The sequence below is a fragment of the Sceloporus occidentalis genome, unplaced genomic scaffold, assembly GCF_023333645.1.
Source record: "Sceloporus occidentalis isolate IW3139 unplaced genomic scaffold, rSceOcc1.0.p SCAF_9, whole genome shotgun sequence".
In the NCBI taxonomy this organism is placed as follows: domain Eukaryota; kingdom Metazoa; phylum Chordata; class Lepidosauria; order Squamata; family Phrynosomatidae; genus Sceloporus; species Sceloporus occidentalis.
In genome coordinates, this window is record NW_028316989.1 from 24347 (window position 1) to 40994 (window position 16648).

The 16648-nt window shown below is 48.9% G+C and overlaps 1 protein-coding gene and 1 long non-coding RNA gene across 4 annotated transcripts in view; both read right to left on the bottom strand.

Moving 5' to 3' along the window:
- Positions 1–1703: 1703 nt before the first annotated feature.
- Positions 1704–9173, bottom strand: LOC149306604 (uncharacterized). Of its 2 annotated transcripts, none has more exons than XR_016282308.1 (3): positions 8934–9173; positions 5327–7551; positions 1704–3116 (listed from the first exon to the last, which is right to left on the bottom strand). It is a non-coding gene; the product is annotated as an uncharacterized LOC149306604 (long non-coding RNA). The 2 variants fall into 2 exon arrangements; XR_016282307.1 differs by having other exon boundaries at positions 1704–3120.
- Positions 9174–13079: 3906 nt separating this feature from the next.
- The window catches only part of LOC149306605 (PH and SEC7 domain-containing protein 4-like), a 30933-nt gene continuing 27364 nt past the window's right edge, over positions 13080–16648 (bottom strand). The window contains exon 18 of one of the 2 annotated variants that reach the window (XR_016282355.1): positions 13080–14518. The gene's annotated coding sequence lies outside the window, so the exon portion shown is untranslated. Of the gene's footprint in view, positions 14523–16648 lie in introns of both variants that reach the window. The other variant, XR_016282354.1, reaches the window with a different exon arrangement.

A 16648-nucleotide genomic window follows, 5' to 3' on the forward strand; every position in this document is an offset into this window, starting at 1 on the left:
AGGGAAACATAGGGGAACACCTGCTCATAAGGAAAGATTGGTGAACATTTGCTAATAGGGATACATTGGGGAACACATGCCAATAGGGAATCATAGGGAAACACCTGCCCATAGGGAAACACAGGGGAACATTGGCCCATAGGGAAACACAGGGGAACATTTGCCCATAGGGAAACACAGGGGAAGATTGGCCCATAACGAAACATTGGGTCACACCTGCCTATACGGAAAGATGGGTGTACATTTGCCCATAAGGAAACATTTGGGAACGCCTGCGCATAAAGAAACATTGGGGAATGCCTGCCCAAAGGGAAACATTGGGGAATGCCTGCCCCTAGGGAAAGATAGGGGAACACCTGCTCATAAGGAAAGATTGGTGAACATTTGCTAATAGGGATACATTGGGGAACACATGCCAATAGGGAATCATAGGGAAACACCTGCCCATAGGGAAACACAGGGGAACATTGGCCCATAGGGAAACACAGGGGAAGATTGGCCCATAAGGAAACATTGGGTCACACCTGCCTATACGGAAAGATGGGTGTACATTTGCCCATAAGGAAACATTTGGGAACGCCTGCGCATAAAGAAACATTGGGGAATGCCTGCCCAAAGGGAAACATTGGGGAATGCCTGCCCCTAGGGAAAGATAGGGGAACACCTGCTCATAAGGAAAGATTGGTGAACATTTGCTAATAGGGATACATTGGGGAACACATGCCAATAGGGAATCATAGGGAAACACCTGCCCATAGGGAAACACAGGGGAACATTGGCCCATAGGGAAACACAGGGGAACATTTGCCCATAGGGAAACACAGGGGAAGATTGGCCCATAAGGAAACATTGGGTCACACCTGCCTATACGGAAAGATGGGTGTACATTTGCCCATAAGGAAACATTTGGGAACGCCTGCGCATAAAGAAACATTGGGGAATGCCTGCCCAAAGGGAAACATTGGGGAATGCCTGCCCCTAGGGAAAGATAGGGGAACACCTGCTCATAAGGAAAGATTGGTGAACATTTGCTAATAGGGATACATTGGGGAACACATGCCAATAGGGAATCATAGGGAAACACCTGCCCATAGGGAAACACAGGGGAACATTGGCCCATAGGGAAACACAGGGGAACATTTGCCCATAGGGAAACACAGGGGAAGATTGGCCCATAAGGAAACATTGGGTCACACCTGCCTATACGGAAAGATGGGTGTACATTTGCCCATAAGGAAACATTTGGGAACGCCTGCGCATAAAGAAACATTGGGGAATGCCTGCCCAAAGGGAAACATTGGGGAATGCCTGCCCCTAGGGAAAGATAGGGGAACACCTGCTCATAAGGAAAGATTGGTGAACATTTGCTAATAGGGATACATTGGGGAACACATGCCAATAGGGAATCATAGGGAAACACCTGCCCATAGGGAAACACAGGGGAACATTGGCCCATAGGGAAACACAGGGGAACATTGGCCCATAAGGAAACATTGGGTCACACCTGCCTATACGGAAAGATGGGTGTACATTTCCCCATAAGGAAACATTTGGGAACGCCTGCGCATAAAGAAACATTGGGGAATGCCTGCCCAAAGGGAAACATTGGGGAATGCCTGCCCCTAGGGAAAGATAGGGGAACACCTGCCCATAGGGAAAGATAGGGGAACACCGGCCCATAAGGAAACATTGGGGAACATTTGCCCATAGGGAAAGATAGGGGAACACCGGCCCATAAGGAAACATTGGGGAACATTTGCCCATAGGGAAAGATAGGGGAACACCGGCCCATAAGGAAACATTGGGGAACGCCTGCACATAAGGAAAGATTGGTGAACATTTGCCCATAAGGAAACATTGGGGAACGCCTGTCCATAGGGAAACATTGGGGAACATTTGCCCATAAGCAAACATTGGACAACAATTGCCCATAGGGAAACATTGTGGAGGGCTTGACCATAGGGAAGCACACTGAAAGCTCTCAGCATTAGTTTGTTCCTTGACAAATATTGAAGTATTATTCATTTAGCATCCTTGCCCTTCAGCCAAAAAAGTCCTAAAGTTGGGATTCCCTGCCCTTCGGCTTACAATCTATTGGGGGTGGGGGGGCCATGTCCAGCGGAGACCGTCTCTTCCTTCCTTCCTCCGTAGGGGATGGAGCCGGGGCCGCCTCTTCCTCCCTCCCTCTGGGCTGGACACTCCCTTCCTCGCCTGCTGCTGCTGCTGCTTCTGGGCCTAGATGCGCCTGACTCTCCCTCTGGACCTCCGAAGGGGCAGCCTTGGCACCTGGGACCTCGGTGGCGTTGGAAGAAAGAGAGGAATCAGAGGCGGCACAAGTGGCCCACCTCCAAACCCAGGGTCCAGGGTCCCAGGAGTGTCCGTGGGGCAGGCAGTGCTGGCTTTTGGGGGGGCTGCCGCTCTCCTCCTGGGCCTCAGCCGCCGTTCGGGGCTCTCTTTGGGAAAGAAAGGATAGGGCAGGGAGGTCCAGAGGGGTCCCAGGGGCAGCTGCAGGGGACAAGTGCCGGTGCTCTCTCATTTCAACCAAAACCCTGACAAAAACTACCATCAAAGACCACTGAGAAGAAACCACACAAGATCGCTTTTTAGCCGCGGCGCTAAAGTGCCACGCTAAAAGGCCAACCCAACGACCGCTACGCAACAAGACTTCCCTAAACCACACTTCGAAAACCTTGCTATGCAACAACTTCATCTGCTCAGAGAGAGACAAAAGACAGGACGCAGCGTTTGTGTTAATGGTGGGGTTCCTTTTAGTGTTTGTGTTAGTGTTAGTAGGGATGAGTGTTAGTATCTGAGCAGCAGACCAATTGAGACCAGCACCACCACTTGTCCCCTGCCCTTCCCAGCTGGGACCCAAAAGGAAAGCCTAAAGGATGGCTGGGAAGTCAGGCCCTCGAACGGCAGCCAGGAGGCAGCCGGGCGGTGGCTCCGGAGGAAGAGGGGCCACCAAAGTCAGCCAGCAAGGCCTCTGAGGAAAAAAACCTACCTGGAAGACATCTTCGAAATCAGCGAGGCCCTACCTGCTTAAAGTCTGCTCTGAACCCAGATCCCTACCGGAAAGGAAGCGCCTTCAGAGGGATCCTCTGCAACTGGGAAACCTGACTAAAAACAAAGATGGACAACGAACGGTCAGTGAACCAAAGCAAAGCTCCTCTGAAGAAATCCTGCCAAGAAAACCCAAGTCCTTTCTGACTTACGGAGGGCCCAAGGCAAACCTATCGGCGGGTTTCCTAAGCCGCTTTCTTCAGAGGGAGGGTTGCCATTGCGATCCTCTGAGGCTGAGACAGTGTCGCCTGCCCAGGATCAGCCCACAGCTTTCATGGCTGAGCCGGCATTTGAACCCTGGTCTCCATAGCCATACTCCAGCGTCCAAACCACAACTCCACACTGGCTTTTTAAGGTGAACTGCCATAAATTGAATAAGAGATACTCCAGCTATCCTGCTCCTCTGGACAATCATAACACCAGGCTCTCCCCAAACTATACATCCCAGCTTTCCACAGAAGGAACCATGGCAGTGAAAGTGGAATCAATAAGCTGACATATGTCTGTGCGTGTGCGCGCACACACATGCACATGCGCTAGGCTTAGGGGCAAAAGACCCCCGTGAATATGGAAAACCCGCAAATAATAAAAACGCCATGTTTTTACCTGAGAAGACGCCTCTCTAGAAATCTCTAGGTCTTCCGGTGCAAATCTGCGCGCACCGTCCAACAGACACTGACCATAGAACTGCGCTGGAGGAGCTACAAAGGCCTAGCAGAGTGTCCTCTCTAGGAACCTATAGGTCCTCCAGGGCAACTCTGGGGTCAACGTCCGACAGACACTGACCACAGAACTGCACAGAAGGAGTTACAAAGGCCTACTAGAGTGTTCTATTAATCTCTAGGTCCTCCAGTGCAACTCTATGGTCAACGTCCGACAGACACTGACCATACAACTGCGCTGGAGGAGCTACAAAGGCCTGATAGAGTGTCCTCTCTAGGAATCTGTAGCCCCTCCAGGGCAACTCTGCGGTCAACGTCCGACAGACACTGACCATAGAACTGCGCTGGAGGAGCTACAAAGGCCTAATAGAGTGTCCTCTCTAGGGATCTGTAGCCCCTCCAGGGCAACTCTGTGGCCAACGTCCGACAGACACTGACCACGGAACTACGCTGGAGGAGCTACAAAGGCCTAATAGAGGGTTCTCTCTAGAAACCTATAGGTTCCCCGTGTCAACTCTGCGGTCAACGTCCGACAGACACTGACCGTAGAACTGCGCTAGTGGAGCTACAAAGGCCTAGTAGAGCGTTCTCTCTAGGAACCTATACGTTATCCGTGGCAACTCTGGGGTCAACGTCCGACAGACACTGACCATAGAACTGCGCTGGAGGAGCTACAAAGGACTAGTAGAGTGTTCTCTCTAGGAACCTATAGGTCCTCCGTGGCAACTCTGAGGTCAACGTCTGACAAACACTGACCATAGAACTGCGCTGGAGGAGCTACAAAGGCCTAGTACAGTCTCCTCTCTATGAACCTATAGGTTCCCCGTGGCAGCTCTGTGGCCAACGTCCGACAGACACTGACCATAGAACTGCGCTGGAGGAGCTACAAAGGCCTAGTACACTCTCCTCTCTAGGAATCTCTAGCCCCTCCAGGGCAACTCTGGGGTCAACGTCCGACAGACACTGACCATAGAACTGCGCTGGAGGAGCTACAAAGGCCTAGTAGACTATCCTCTCTATGAACCTATAGGTTCTCCGTGGCAACTCTGTGGCCACCGTCCGACAGACACTGACCACAGAACTGCGCTGGAGGAGCTACAAAGGCCTAGTAGAGTGCCCTCTCTAGGAATCTGTAGCCCCTCCAGGGCAACTCTGCGGTCAACGTCCGACAGACACTGACCATAGAACTGCGCTGGAGGAGCTACAAAGGCCTAGTACACTCTCCTCTCTGGGAATCTGTAGCCCCTCCAGGGCAACTCTGCGGTCAACGTCCGACAGACACTGACCATAGAACTGCGCTGGAGGAGCTACAAAGGCCTAATAGAGTGTCCTCTCTAGGAATCTGTAGCCCCTCCAGGGCAACTCTGCGGTCAACGTCCGACAGACACTGACCATAGAACTGCGCTGGAGGAGCTACAAAGGCCTAGTAGAGTGTCCTCTCTAGAAATCTCTAGGTCCTGCAGTGCGACTCTAGGTAAAGTTGACCACACAGTGGCACTGGAGGAAAGCAGATATCCCTAGAGAACACATTAATCAAACCTATAAATGATCAAAGCTGCAAGTATGGACGGATGAGTGTACACACACACACACGTACTTACAATTGAGTAAAGGATCGAGTCCAGTGGAGACTGTCCCTTCCATCATCCATGGCTGGTGCTGATTGGTCGGGGTCGTCGTCCTCCTCGGCCGGACCCTTCCTTTCCTTCTTCTCCGCCTGGATGGCGTGCGGCTCTCTCTCGAGGCATAGGGACAAAGAGAAGTGGAGAAAAAAAAAGGTTCAGCGTACAGCTGTGGGGTGACAAAGGGGTGCCCTGGCTGTTCTCCTTAGCCCCTAGCCTTAACATCTTGCTCAGTGGGTTCCTCCCGTTTCTACCAAGGCCCCTTGGGTGCCACTCTCACGGCCTCAGACATTACCCTGTCCTTACCTGCCTCCTCCTCCCATTAACTTTGGCCTGCTCTAGAGAAGAACGCATTGCATTTAGCTCAGCCTCTATAAGCCAGCCCCCCCTCCCCCCCCAGCTAAACCATGGCCCTCCCGACTGGCTTTTAAAATGAGGGAGGGCCATCCTCCTTCCGGAACGGCAGAGAAAGAACCCAGGCGGTGTTTAAGCACCACGTTCAGAGAAGCCCGGTTCGGACTACTTCACAGAAACCCTTTCCTCACTGACCTCCTAACCTTCACCCCCAGCCAGTGCTCTTGGCCTAATTCTAACTACGATGGGACCCTGTCTACACTATGCAACGCACCAGGAAACCCGGAATCCCTCCCCGTGTTTCTGCCCATGGATCCCGATTAGAGAACGCACCCCAGTCCAGCTGTTTCCCTTTCCCATCTCCGTTCTTCCCACTGTCTCTCTTCCAAAAGGTCCAGTTGCAGCTTAGAGAACGAATGGCCAGGGAGGGCAAAAGGCTCCGCTACCAGTTTGGGGGCGCTGGGGTCGGAGGGGAGCCCCAGAGGAAATCCTCCCCGACCCCTCCTGCTGCCATGCAGGTCCAGTCAGCAAAGGTGCTCCTGGAAGGCTGGATTTTAAAGGGACTTCCTTCAAAGGAGGAGTCTGCAGTCCGGCTTCTGCCTCTTTCTCCTTCTGCCCAGAGAAAGGTTTGCCCGATGCGGACCACAGAGAGCCATTCCTGGCGGAGGATGCCAAGAGCCACGCTGGAGGGGAGCGAGGAGAGGCGCCCCTGCCGTCGCGGGGAACGCCACGGAGGCCGGACGTCTTGGTCGCCAGAGGGGCCTGCCAGGGCTTGCGGGATTAGAAGGGAGAGGGGTCTGGGAGGACCTTGGAGGCTGACTGCAAGAGGCATCTTCCAGTTAATCCCAAAGGTGCCATCCTGGTTTCAGGGGGCTTGTCAGGTTTAAGCAGGGAAGCTATTTATCGGGGTGGGTTTTTTTAAAACAAACAAATTAAATACAAATAAATAATAAAATAATAAACTAAAATAAAAAAATACACGGTGGCCCTGAAAACTATTTAATTCTGTCGTTTGATCTGGGGATTTTATTTTATTTTAGGGTTTTTAACATAAAAGTCTGGGAGCAAGATGGCGGGTCCCCACGGCGTCCCCCACGGCGCCAGGGGCGCGTCCCCTCGCTCTCCCTCCGGTGGGGCCCGAAGCATGCTCGGCCAGGGATGCCGCTCTGCCTTGGGCAAACGCTCAGAAAGGCTCTGCCCAGAAGGCCAAAGGGAATGAAGCCGCTGCAGCGCCCCAAAACGGAGGCGGAGAGTTTCGCCCCCCAGGAGATTAGCCCTCCAAGCTGCAAGGGGACGTTTCGGAAGAGAAACAACGGGACGGCCGATTGGACAAAGAAACGGCTGAATTGAGCCACGCCCTCAGAATCTAAATCCAGGGACAGACCTATGGGCAGAGACGACGGTTTCTCGGGGCGCCGCGTCTGCTCACAAAGGTCCCATGGCAGTTAGAAGTCAGGGTTTCTAGGCCATTGCTCTTCCCCTGCTCCGTGCCAACGAAACGCTACCTGAAACTGTGGCGGACACCTTCCTTGGCAGCGGCTGATCCGAAGTCTGTCCGACGGTTCAAGGTATTTTACAACGCATTTAATCGATGCTGAACCTATAGAAGGGAGTTGCTCTGTGTCTCTCTGTCTTTCTGTCTGTGAAGCATTCTCCTTCATCCTACAAGGCCTTGTCTTCACCGAGTTGACTGCAGCTTCCATCCTCAGCTGGGCACTGTTTTCAGTGGTTCTCCTTTCTTCTCTCTTGCTTTCCTCACTCTTCCTTTCTTCCTTCCTTCTCTGTTCTTTTCTTCCCTCTGCCTTTCCTTTTTTCTTCAAAGACTTTCAGGTTTCGTTCTGCCTCAAGCCCTGTGATGGGAGAAAAGCAGAGCATAAAATCAATGGACGCAAACAGAATGACAAAGCCTTCCTTCCTTCCTTCCTTCCTTCCTTCCGTTTGCCTGCCTCACAAATCTATAGGCATACTTCTTAGATACACTATCTAAATAAACAAGACGTATTCTTCACCAAATAAGCAAAATAAAACTGTGTTTCTGAGGCTGAGAGAGTGTGACTAGCCAAAGGTCGCCCATTCGGTTCCACAGCCCTCCCAAGAAAGACACACAAAAACCCCAAGAGTCTCTGAGTGACGCCTTGAACTTTAGATCTGAAACAGACACAGAAAGACCACCTCTGCAAACACCATATACAAAGAAATAAAAATGTACAATACAGGCATATCTAATCAATAAAATAAACATGTAATAATACAATATGAAATAAAAACATAGAAAATAAGTAAAATTACTGTTTATTATATTTTAATTATTTTATATATACAGTATATATATATATATATATATATATATATAAAACATTAAAATAATTAAAATATAATAATGAAATATTGTATTATAAAAAATTATAGTAAAATAAAAAGGTATAAAATAAATAAAAATATACAATATATGTATGATTAAAAGAATTACAATATAATAATAAAATATTTTACAATTATAATAAAATAAAAGAAATAAAAATAAAAATACACAGATATACAATAAATATAATGAAACATCAAAATAAAATAAAATTAGAATAAAACCAAAAAATATCAAAACAAATAAAAATATACAATATATACAGGATATACAAATACATATATGTATCTCAGAATAGAATAGAATAAAATAAAAAAAGCTATATATATATATATATATATATATGGGAAATATAATAAAAGTTTATGGATAAAATATTTTAAAATATAATAACATTATAATAAAATAAATGCATAAAATATACAATATATAATTATAAAATAAAATATATCAAAATATTACAAAATATAGTAAAAAATAATAAATGAAAATAAAGTATATAATAAGACTTTAAAAATATAATAAACTTATAACACAATAAATAGAAGTATCCATACATGTGGATATAATAAAAATATAATAATAAAGTCTGATAAAATAAAATAAAAATGTTATAAAAAAAATAAGCATATAATAAAAATAAAAACATACCATAGTAGACACACATAGAATTAAAATATGCTTTAAAATATTATAATGCATAATTAAATAAAAGGAACTTACAATAGAAATAAATCTAAATGTACAATACATATCATATGTACAATAAACATAATAAACATATATATCTATATATAAGTAAAACTTGACTTTAAACCTGCCCTTCCTTGCCCCTGAGGAGAAAGCCCCCCGCGTTCCCTTGCCCCTCACCCTTCCAAAAGCCTCAGTCCGATTCGAAGCGACCCAGAGAACGTTGTTCCCTCACACTGTACGGAAAGCCGCCTTGGCCACACTGCCCCGCCCTCTTCTCCGCTCGCGAATCCCATTGGCCCCGGCGGCTGCGCGTCACGCGGTAACAGCCACTCCGGAAGAAGCGCGGGAAAGCACCGCTGCCTTATCTCCAAGGGCCCAGACCGATCTCTGCCTTCCCTGACGACTGCGCCTGCGCCATTCCCCCACCTCCCCCCAAGGAAAAGGAGCCGGCCTTTTCCTTCTTCTGCCCCGCAACAAGCTTCCCATTGGCCGCCCTTCCTGCCTGTCAGGACCTTCTCAAGAGCTCGTCAATAGCGCCTGCCGATTTCCCCTCACGAAATGGCTGCCTTTGGGCTACCTTTTCTCCATTTACTGTATTTTTTACTGTACTCCCCCCTTTTAAAAAACATTTACATTTTTATATTTTTTATTTTATATTATAAATCAGGCTTGACATTTTAATTATACGATAACATGAAATAGAAATGGAAAATGTTTAAAAACAAATAAGAATAAAATCAGACAACCGTATTATATATATAATATATGATATAGAAATGAAGTCAGTTCGCTTTAACAAATGAAACACTGGACGCCTCTCCTGCCTTCTTTCCTCTCGCCTGGCCTTACAAAGGCGAGGTGTGATTTCCCTTTAGCTTGCAATGCCTCAGTGGAGACACAGGAGGGCGACAGGGAGCCCTTCATTCCAATGACGGCAAGGCCATTCTGAGAGGCCCGGCCCTCCGAGCGCGGATGGCTAGAGCGTCGCCACGGACATGGTCTACCACCCCCATCTTACAGGGTCGGCCCTCTAATACTTGTTCCTAGAACGTCTCCACGGCGACGCTCTAGCCTTCCCCCACTCTGTGGCAAGCCCTCTAAGGTGGGGTTCCTAGACCGCCTCCGTGTCGACGCTCTAGCCATATGCGCTCGGAGGGCCGGCCCTCTAAGAGATGTTTACCAGACTGTCTCCGTGGCGACGCTCTAGCCTTTTCGCACGCCCTGACAGACCCTGCGAGATGTCCACTCCTAGAGCGGCTCAGAATAGGGTTTGGGGGGGGCTCTGCGGGGGCGGGGCCGGGACAGTCCTTTCAGACCGGCGCCGCAGACTTCGGAATGAAACGCCATCGCAGAGCCTATTAACTCCCCGGCGCCCTCCTGTGTCTCCGCTGAGGCATAGCAACACCAAGTTAAAATAGATTCATTCTCCACAATAAAAAGTATGAAATATACCTTAAATTTCAATTAAATATAAAATATAAATTACAATAAAGAATAAAATATTGATAAAAATGTTATTTACTTACGGGATTATTATGCTATTTACTTAGTGGGGGCAAACTTTATTTTATTTGTGGAATCCACCAACAAAGTGAATAATAAATGGAATAAACCTTCGCCCAGCAACTAAATAATAAAATGAACATTGCAAGCACCAACACAGTAAATACCAAAAGGAATATTACATCTACTTAAGAAATAAAGAAAATAGATGTTACACCCACCAACTAAGGAAATAATGATAAGAATCAGAATAAGAATCATTTAATTCAATGATAAATGAAATAAACATTTGTCTATTTGTTGCCTGCCCCAACAAACTAAATCATACATTACAATAAACATTTCACCTGTAAATGACTTCCCTACAGCAGCCTAGAATTAGAGGGACCCAGGAAATCCCATTGAGTCCAAAGCCTTTCGGCCATCGCCTCCAGATCAATAAAAAACACAGAACGACAAGAAAAACAAAGCAATTCATTTCACATCCAGTGTGCTTTATTTCTTCCAAAGGTGTGGCGGTAAGTAACCATCATGTATGGAGATATACACACACATAAAGTACAAAACTGGTCCAGAGGACTCCTAGGATCGTGCACAGTAAACATCCCATACATTGACATTTCAAGACAGAAGGGAAGGAGACCCTCTTCTCCCAGGCAGCCATACAAAATGAAGGCACTCCATTAAAGACAGTCACTATCTCATGTCCCTTTTAAAAAGTGTACAATAGATGCTACATGTTCTCTTTTAATTGTTAGTTCAGGCGGTTTTTCCACACGAACCTAAGTTCAAAACACATTTGCTAATAGGGATACATTGGGGAACACATGCCAATAGGGAATCATAGGGAAACACCTGCCCATAGGGAAACACAGGGGAACATTTGCCCATAGGGAAACACAGGGGAACATTGGCCCATAAGGAAACATTGGGTCACACCTGCCTATACGGAAAGATGGGTGTACATTTGCCCATAAGGAAACATTTGGGAACGCCTGCGCATAAAGAAACATGGGGTAATGCCTGCCCAAAGGGAAACATTGGGGAATGCCTGCCCCTAGGGAAAGATAGGGGAACACCTGCCCATAGGGAAAGATAGGGGAACACCTGCCCATAGGGAAAGATAGGGGAACACCTGCTCATAAGAAAAGATTGGTGAACATTTGCTAATAGGGATACATTGGGGAACACATGCCAATAGGGAATCATAGGGAAACACCTGCCCATAGGGAAACACAGGGGAACATTGGCCCATAGGGAAACACAGGGGAACATTTGCCCATAGGGAAACACAGGGGAAGATTGGCCCATAAGGAAACATTGGGTCACACCTGCCTATACGGAAAGATGGGTGTACATTTGCCCATAAGGAAACATTTGGGAACGCCTGCGCATAAAGAAACATTGGGGAATGCCTGCCCAAAGGGAAACATTGGGGAATGCCTGCCCCTAGGGAAAGATAGGGGAACACCTGCTCATAAGGAAAGATTGGTGAACATTTGCTAATAGGGATACATTGGGGAACACATGCCAATAGGGAATCATAGGGAAACACCTGCCCATAGGGAAACACAGGGGAACATTGGCCCATAGGGAAACACAGGGGAACATTTGCCCATAGGGAAACACAGGGGAAGATTGGCCCATAAGGAAACATTGGGTCACACCTGCCTATACGGAAAGATGGGTGTACATTTGCCCATAAGGAAACATTTGGGAACGCCTGCGCATAAAGAAACATTGGGGAATGCCTGCCCAAAGGGAAACATTGGGGAATGCCTGCCCCTAGGGAAAGATAGGGGAACACCTGCTCATAAGGAAAGATTGGTGAACATTTGCTAATAGGGATACATTGGGGAACACATGCCAATAGGGAATCATAGGGAAACACCTGCCCATAGGGAAACACAGGGGAACATTGGCCCATAGGGAAACACAGGGGAACATTTGCCCATAGGGAAACACAGGGGAAGATTGGCCCATAAGGAAACATTGGGTCACACCTGCCTATACGGAAAGATGGGTGTACATTTGCCCATAAGGAAACATTTGGGAACGCCTGCGCATAAAGAAACATTGGGGAATGCCTGCCCAAAGGGAAACATTGGGGAATGCCTGCCCCTAGGGAAAGATAGGGGAACACCTGCTCATAAGGAAAGATTGGTGAACATTTGCTAATAGGGATACATTGGGGAACACATGCCAATAGGGAATCATAGGGAAACACCTGCCCATAGGGAAACACAGGGGAACATTGGCCCATAGGGAAACACAGGGGAACATTTGCCCATAGGGAAACACAGGGGAAGATTGGCCCATAAGGAAACATTGGGTCACACCTGCCTATACGGAAAGATGGGTGTACATTTGCCCATAAGGAAACATTTGGGAACGCCTGCGCATAAAGAAACATTGGGGAATGCCTGCCCAAAGGGAAACATTGGGGAATGCCTGCCCCTAGGGAAAGATAGGGGAACACCTGCTCATAAGGAAAGATTGGTGAACATTTGCTAATAGGGATACATTGGGGAACACATGCCAATAGGGAATCATAGGGAAACACCTGCCCATAGGGAAACACAGGGGAACATTGGCCCATAGGGAAACACAGGGGAACATTGGCCCATAAGGAAACATTGGGTCACACCTGCCTATACGGAAAGATGGGTGTACATTTCCCCATAAGGAAACATTTGGGAACGCCTGCGCATAAAGAAACATTGGGGAATGCCTGCCCAAAGGGAAACATTGGGGAATGCCTGCCCCTAGGGAAAGATAGGGGAACACCTGCCCATAGGGAAAGATAGGGGAACACCGGCCCATAAGGAAACATTGGGGAACATTTGCCCATAGGGAAAGATAGGGGAACACCGGCCCATAAGGAAACATTGGGGAACATTTGCCCATAGGGAAAGATAGGGGAACACCGGCCCATAAGGAAACATTGGGGAACGCCTGCACATAAGGAAAGATTGGTGAACATTTGCCCATAAGGAAACATTGGGGAACGCCTGTCCATAGGGAAACATTGGGGAACATTTGCCCATAAGCAAACATTGGACAACAATTGCCCATAGGGAAACATTGTGGAGGGCTTGACCATAGGGAAGCACACTGAAAGCTCTCAGCATTAGTTTGTTCCTTGACAAATATTGAAGTATTATTCATTTAGCATCCTTGCCCTTCAGCCAAAAAAGTCCTAAAGTTGGGATTCCCTGCCCTTCGGCTTACAATCTATTGGGGGTGGGGGGGCCATGTCCAGCGGAGACCGTCTCTTCCTTCCTTCCTCCGTAGGGGATGGAGCCGGGGCCGCCTCTTCCTCCCTCCCTCTGGGCTGGACACTCCCTTCCTCGCCTGCTGCTGCTGCTGCTTCTGGGCCTAGATGCGCCTGACTCTCCCTCTGGACCTCCGAAGGGGCAGCCTTGGCACCTGGGACCTCGGTGGCGTTGGAAGAAAGAGAGGAATCAGAGGCGGCACAAGTGGCCCACCTCCAAACCCAGGGTCCAGGGTCCCAGGAGTGTCCGTGGGGCAGGCAGTGCTGGCTTTTGGGGGGGCTGCCGCTCTCCTCCTGGGCCTCAGCCGCCGTTCGGGGCTCTCTTTGGGAAAGAAAGGATAGGGCAGGGAGGTCCAGAGGGGTCCCAGGGGCAGCTGCAGGGGACAAGTGCCGGTGCTCTCTCATTTCAACCAAAACCCTGACAAAAACTACCATCAAAGACCACTGAGAAGAAACCACACAAGATCGCTTTTTAGCCGCGGCGCTAAAGTGCCACGCTAAAAGGCCAACCCAACGACCGCTACGCAACAAGACTTCCCTAAACCACACTTCGAAAACCTTGCTATGCAACAACTTCATCTGCTCAGAGAGAGACAAAAGACAGGACGCAGCGTTTGTGTTAATGGTGGGGTTCCTTTTAGTGTTTGTGTTAGTGTTAGTAGGGATGAGTGTTAGTATCTGAGCAGCAGACCAATTGAGACCAGCACCACCACTTGTCCCCTGCCCTTCCCAGCTGGGACCCAAAAGGAAAGCCTAAAGGATGGCTGGGAAGTCAGGCCCTCGAACGGCAGCCAGGAGGCAGCCGGGCGGTGGCTCCGGAGGAAGAGGGGCCACCAAAGTCAGCCAGCAAGGCCTCTGAGGAAAAAAACCTACCTGGAAGACGTCTTCGAAATCAGCGAGGCCCTACCTGCTTAAAGTCTGCTCTGAACCCAGATCCCTACCGGAAAGGAAGCGCCTTCAGAGGGATCCTCTGCAACTGGGAAACCTGACTAAAAACAAAGATGGACAACGAACGGTCAGTGAACCAAAGCAAAGCTCCTCTGAAGAAATCCTGCCAAGAAAACCCAAGTCCTTTCTGACTTACGGAGGGCCCAAGGCAAACCTATCGGCGGGTTTCCTAAGCCGCTTTCTTCAGAGGGAGGGTTGCCATTGCGATCCTCTGAGGCTGAGACAGTGTCGCCTGCCCAGGATCAGCCCACAGCTTTCATGGCTGAGCCGGCATTTGAACCCTGGTCTCCATAGCCATACTCCAGCGTCCAAACCACAACTCCACACTGGCTTTTTAAGGTGAACTGCCATAAATTGAATAAGAGATACTCCAGCTATCCTGCTCCTCTGGACAATCATAACACCAGGCTCTCCCCAAACTATACATCCCAGCTTTCCACAGAAGGAACCATGGCAGTGAAAGTGGAATCAATAAGCTGACATATGTCTGTGCGTGTGCGCGCACACACATGCACATGCGCTAGGCTTAGGGGCAAAAGACCCCCGTGAATATGGAAAACCCGCAAATAATAAAAACGCCATGTTTTTACCTGAGAAGACGCCTCTCTAGAAATCTCTAGGTCTTCCGGTGCAAATCTGCGCGCACCGTCCAACAGACACTGACCATAGAACTGCGCTGGAGGAGCTACAAAGGCCTAGCAGAGTGTCCTCTCTAGGAACCTATAGGTCCTCCAGGGCAACTCTGGGGTCAACGTCCGACAGACACTGACCACAGAACTGCACAGAAGGAGTTACAAAGGCCTACTAGAGTGTTCTATTAATCTCTAGGTCCTCCAGTGCAACTCTATGGTCAACGTCCGACAGACACTGACCATACAACTGCGCTGGAGGAGCTACAAAGGCCTGATAGAGTGTCCTCTCTAGGAATCTGTAGCCCCTCCAGGGCAACTCTGCGGTCAACGTCCGACAGACACTGACCATAGAACTGCGCTGGAGGAGCTACAAAGGCCTAATAGAGTGTCCTCTCTAGGGATCTGTAGCCCCTCCAGGGCAACTCTGTGGCCAACGTCCGACAGACACTGACCACGGAACTACGCTGGAGGAGCTACAAAGGCCTAATAGAGGGTTCTCTCTAGAAACCTATAGGTTCCCCGTGTCAACTCTGCGGTCAACGTCCGACAGACACTGACCATAGAACTGCGCTAGTGGAGCTACAAAGGCCTAGTAGAGCGTTCTCTCTAGGAACCTATACGTTATCCGTGGCAACTCTGGGGTCAACGTCCGACAGACACTGACCATAGAACTGCGCTGGAGGAGCTACAAAGGACTAGTAGAGTGTTCTCTCTAGGAACCTATAGGTCCTCCGTGGCAACTCTGAGGTCAACGTCTGACAAACACTGACCATAGAACTGCGCTGGAGGAGCTACAAAGGCCTAGTACAGTCTCCTCTCTATGAACCTATAGGTTCCCCGTGGCAGCTCTGTGGCCAACGTCCGACAGACACTGACCATAGAACTGCGCTGGAGGAGCTACAAAGGCCTAGTACACTCTCCTCTCTAGGAATCTCTAGCCCCTCCAGGGCAACTCTGGGGTCAACGTCCGACAGACACTGACCATAGAACTGCGCTGGAGGAGCTACAAAGGCCTAGTAGACTATCCTCTCTATGAACCTATAGGTTCTCCGTGGCAACTCTGTGGCCACCGTCCGACAGACACTGACCACAGAACTGCGCTGGAGGAGCTACAAAGGCCTAGTAGAGTGCCCTCTCTAGGAATCTGTAGCCCCTCCAGGGCAACTCTGCGGTCAACGTCCGACAGACACTGACCATAGAACTGCGCTGGAGGAGCTACAAAGGCCTAGTACACTCTCCTCTCTGGGAATCTGTAGCCCCTCCAGGGCAACTCTGCGGTCAACGTCCGACAGACACTGACCATAGAACTGCGCTGGAGGAGCTACAAAGGCCTAATAGAGTGTCCTCTCTAGGAATCTGTAGCCCCTCCAGGGCAACTCTGCGGTCAACGTCCGACAGACACTGACCATAGAACTGCGCTGGAGGAGCTACAAAGGCCTAGTAGAGTGTCCTCTCTAGAAATCTCTAGGTCCTGCAGTGCGACTCTAGGTAAAGTTGACCACACAGTGGCACTGGAGGAAAGCAGATATCCCTAG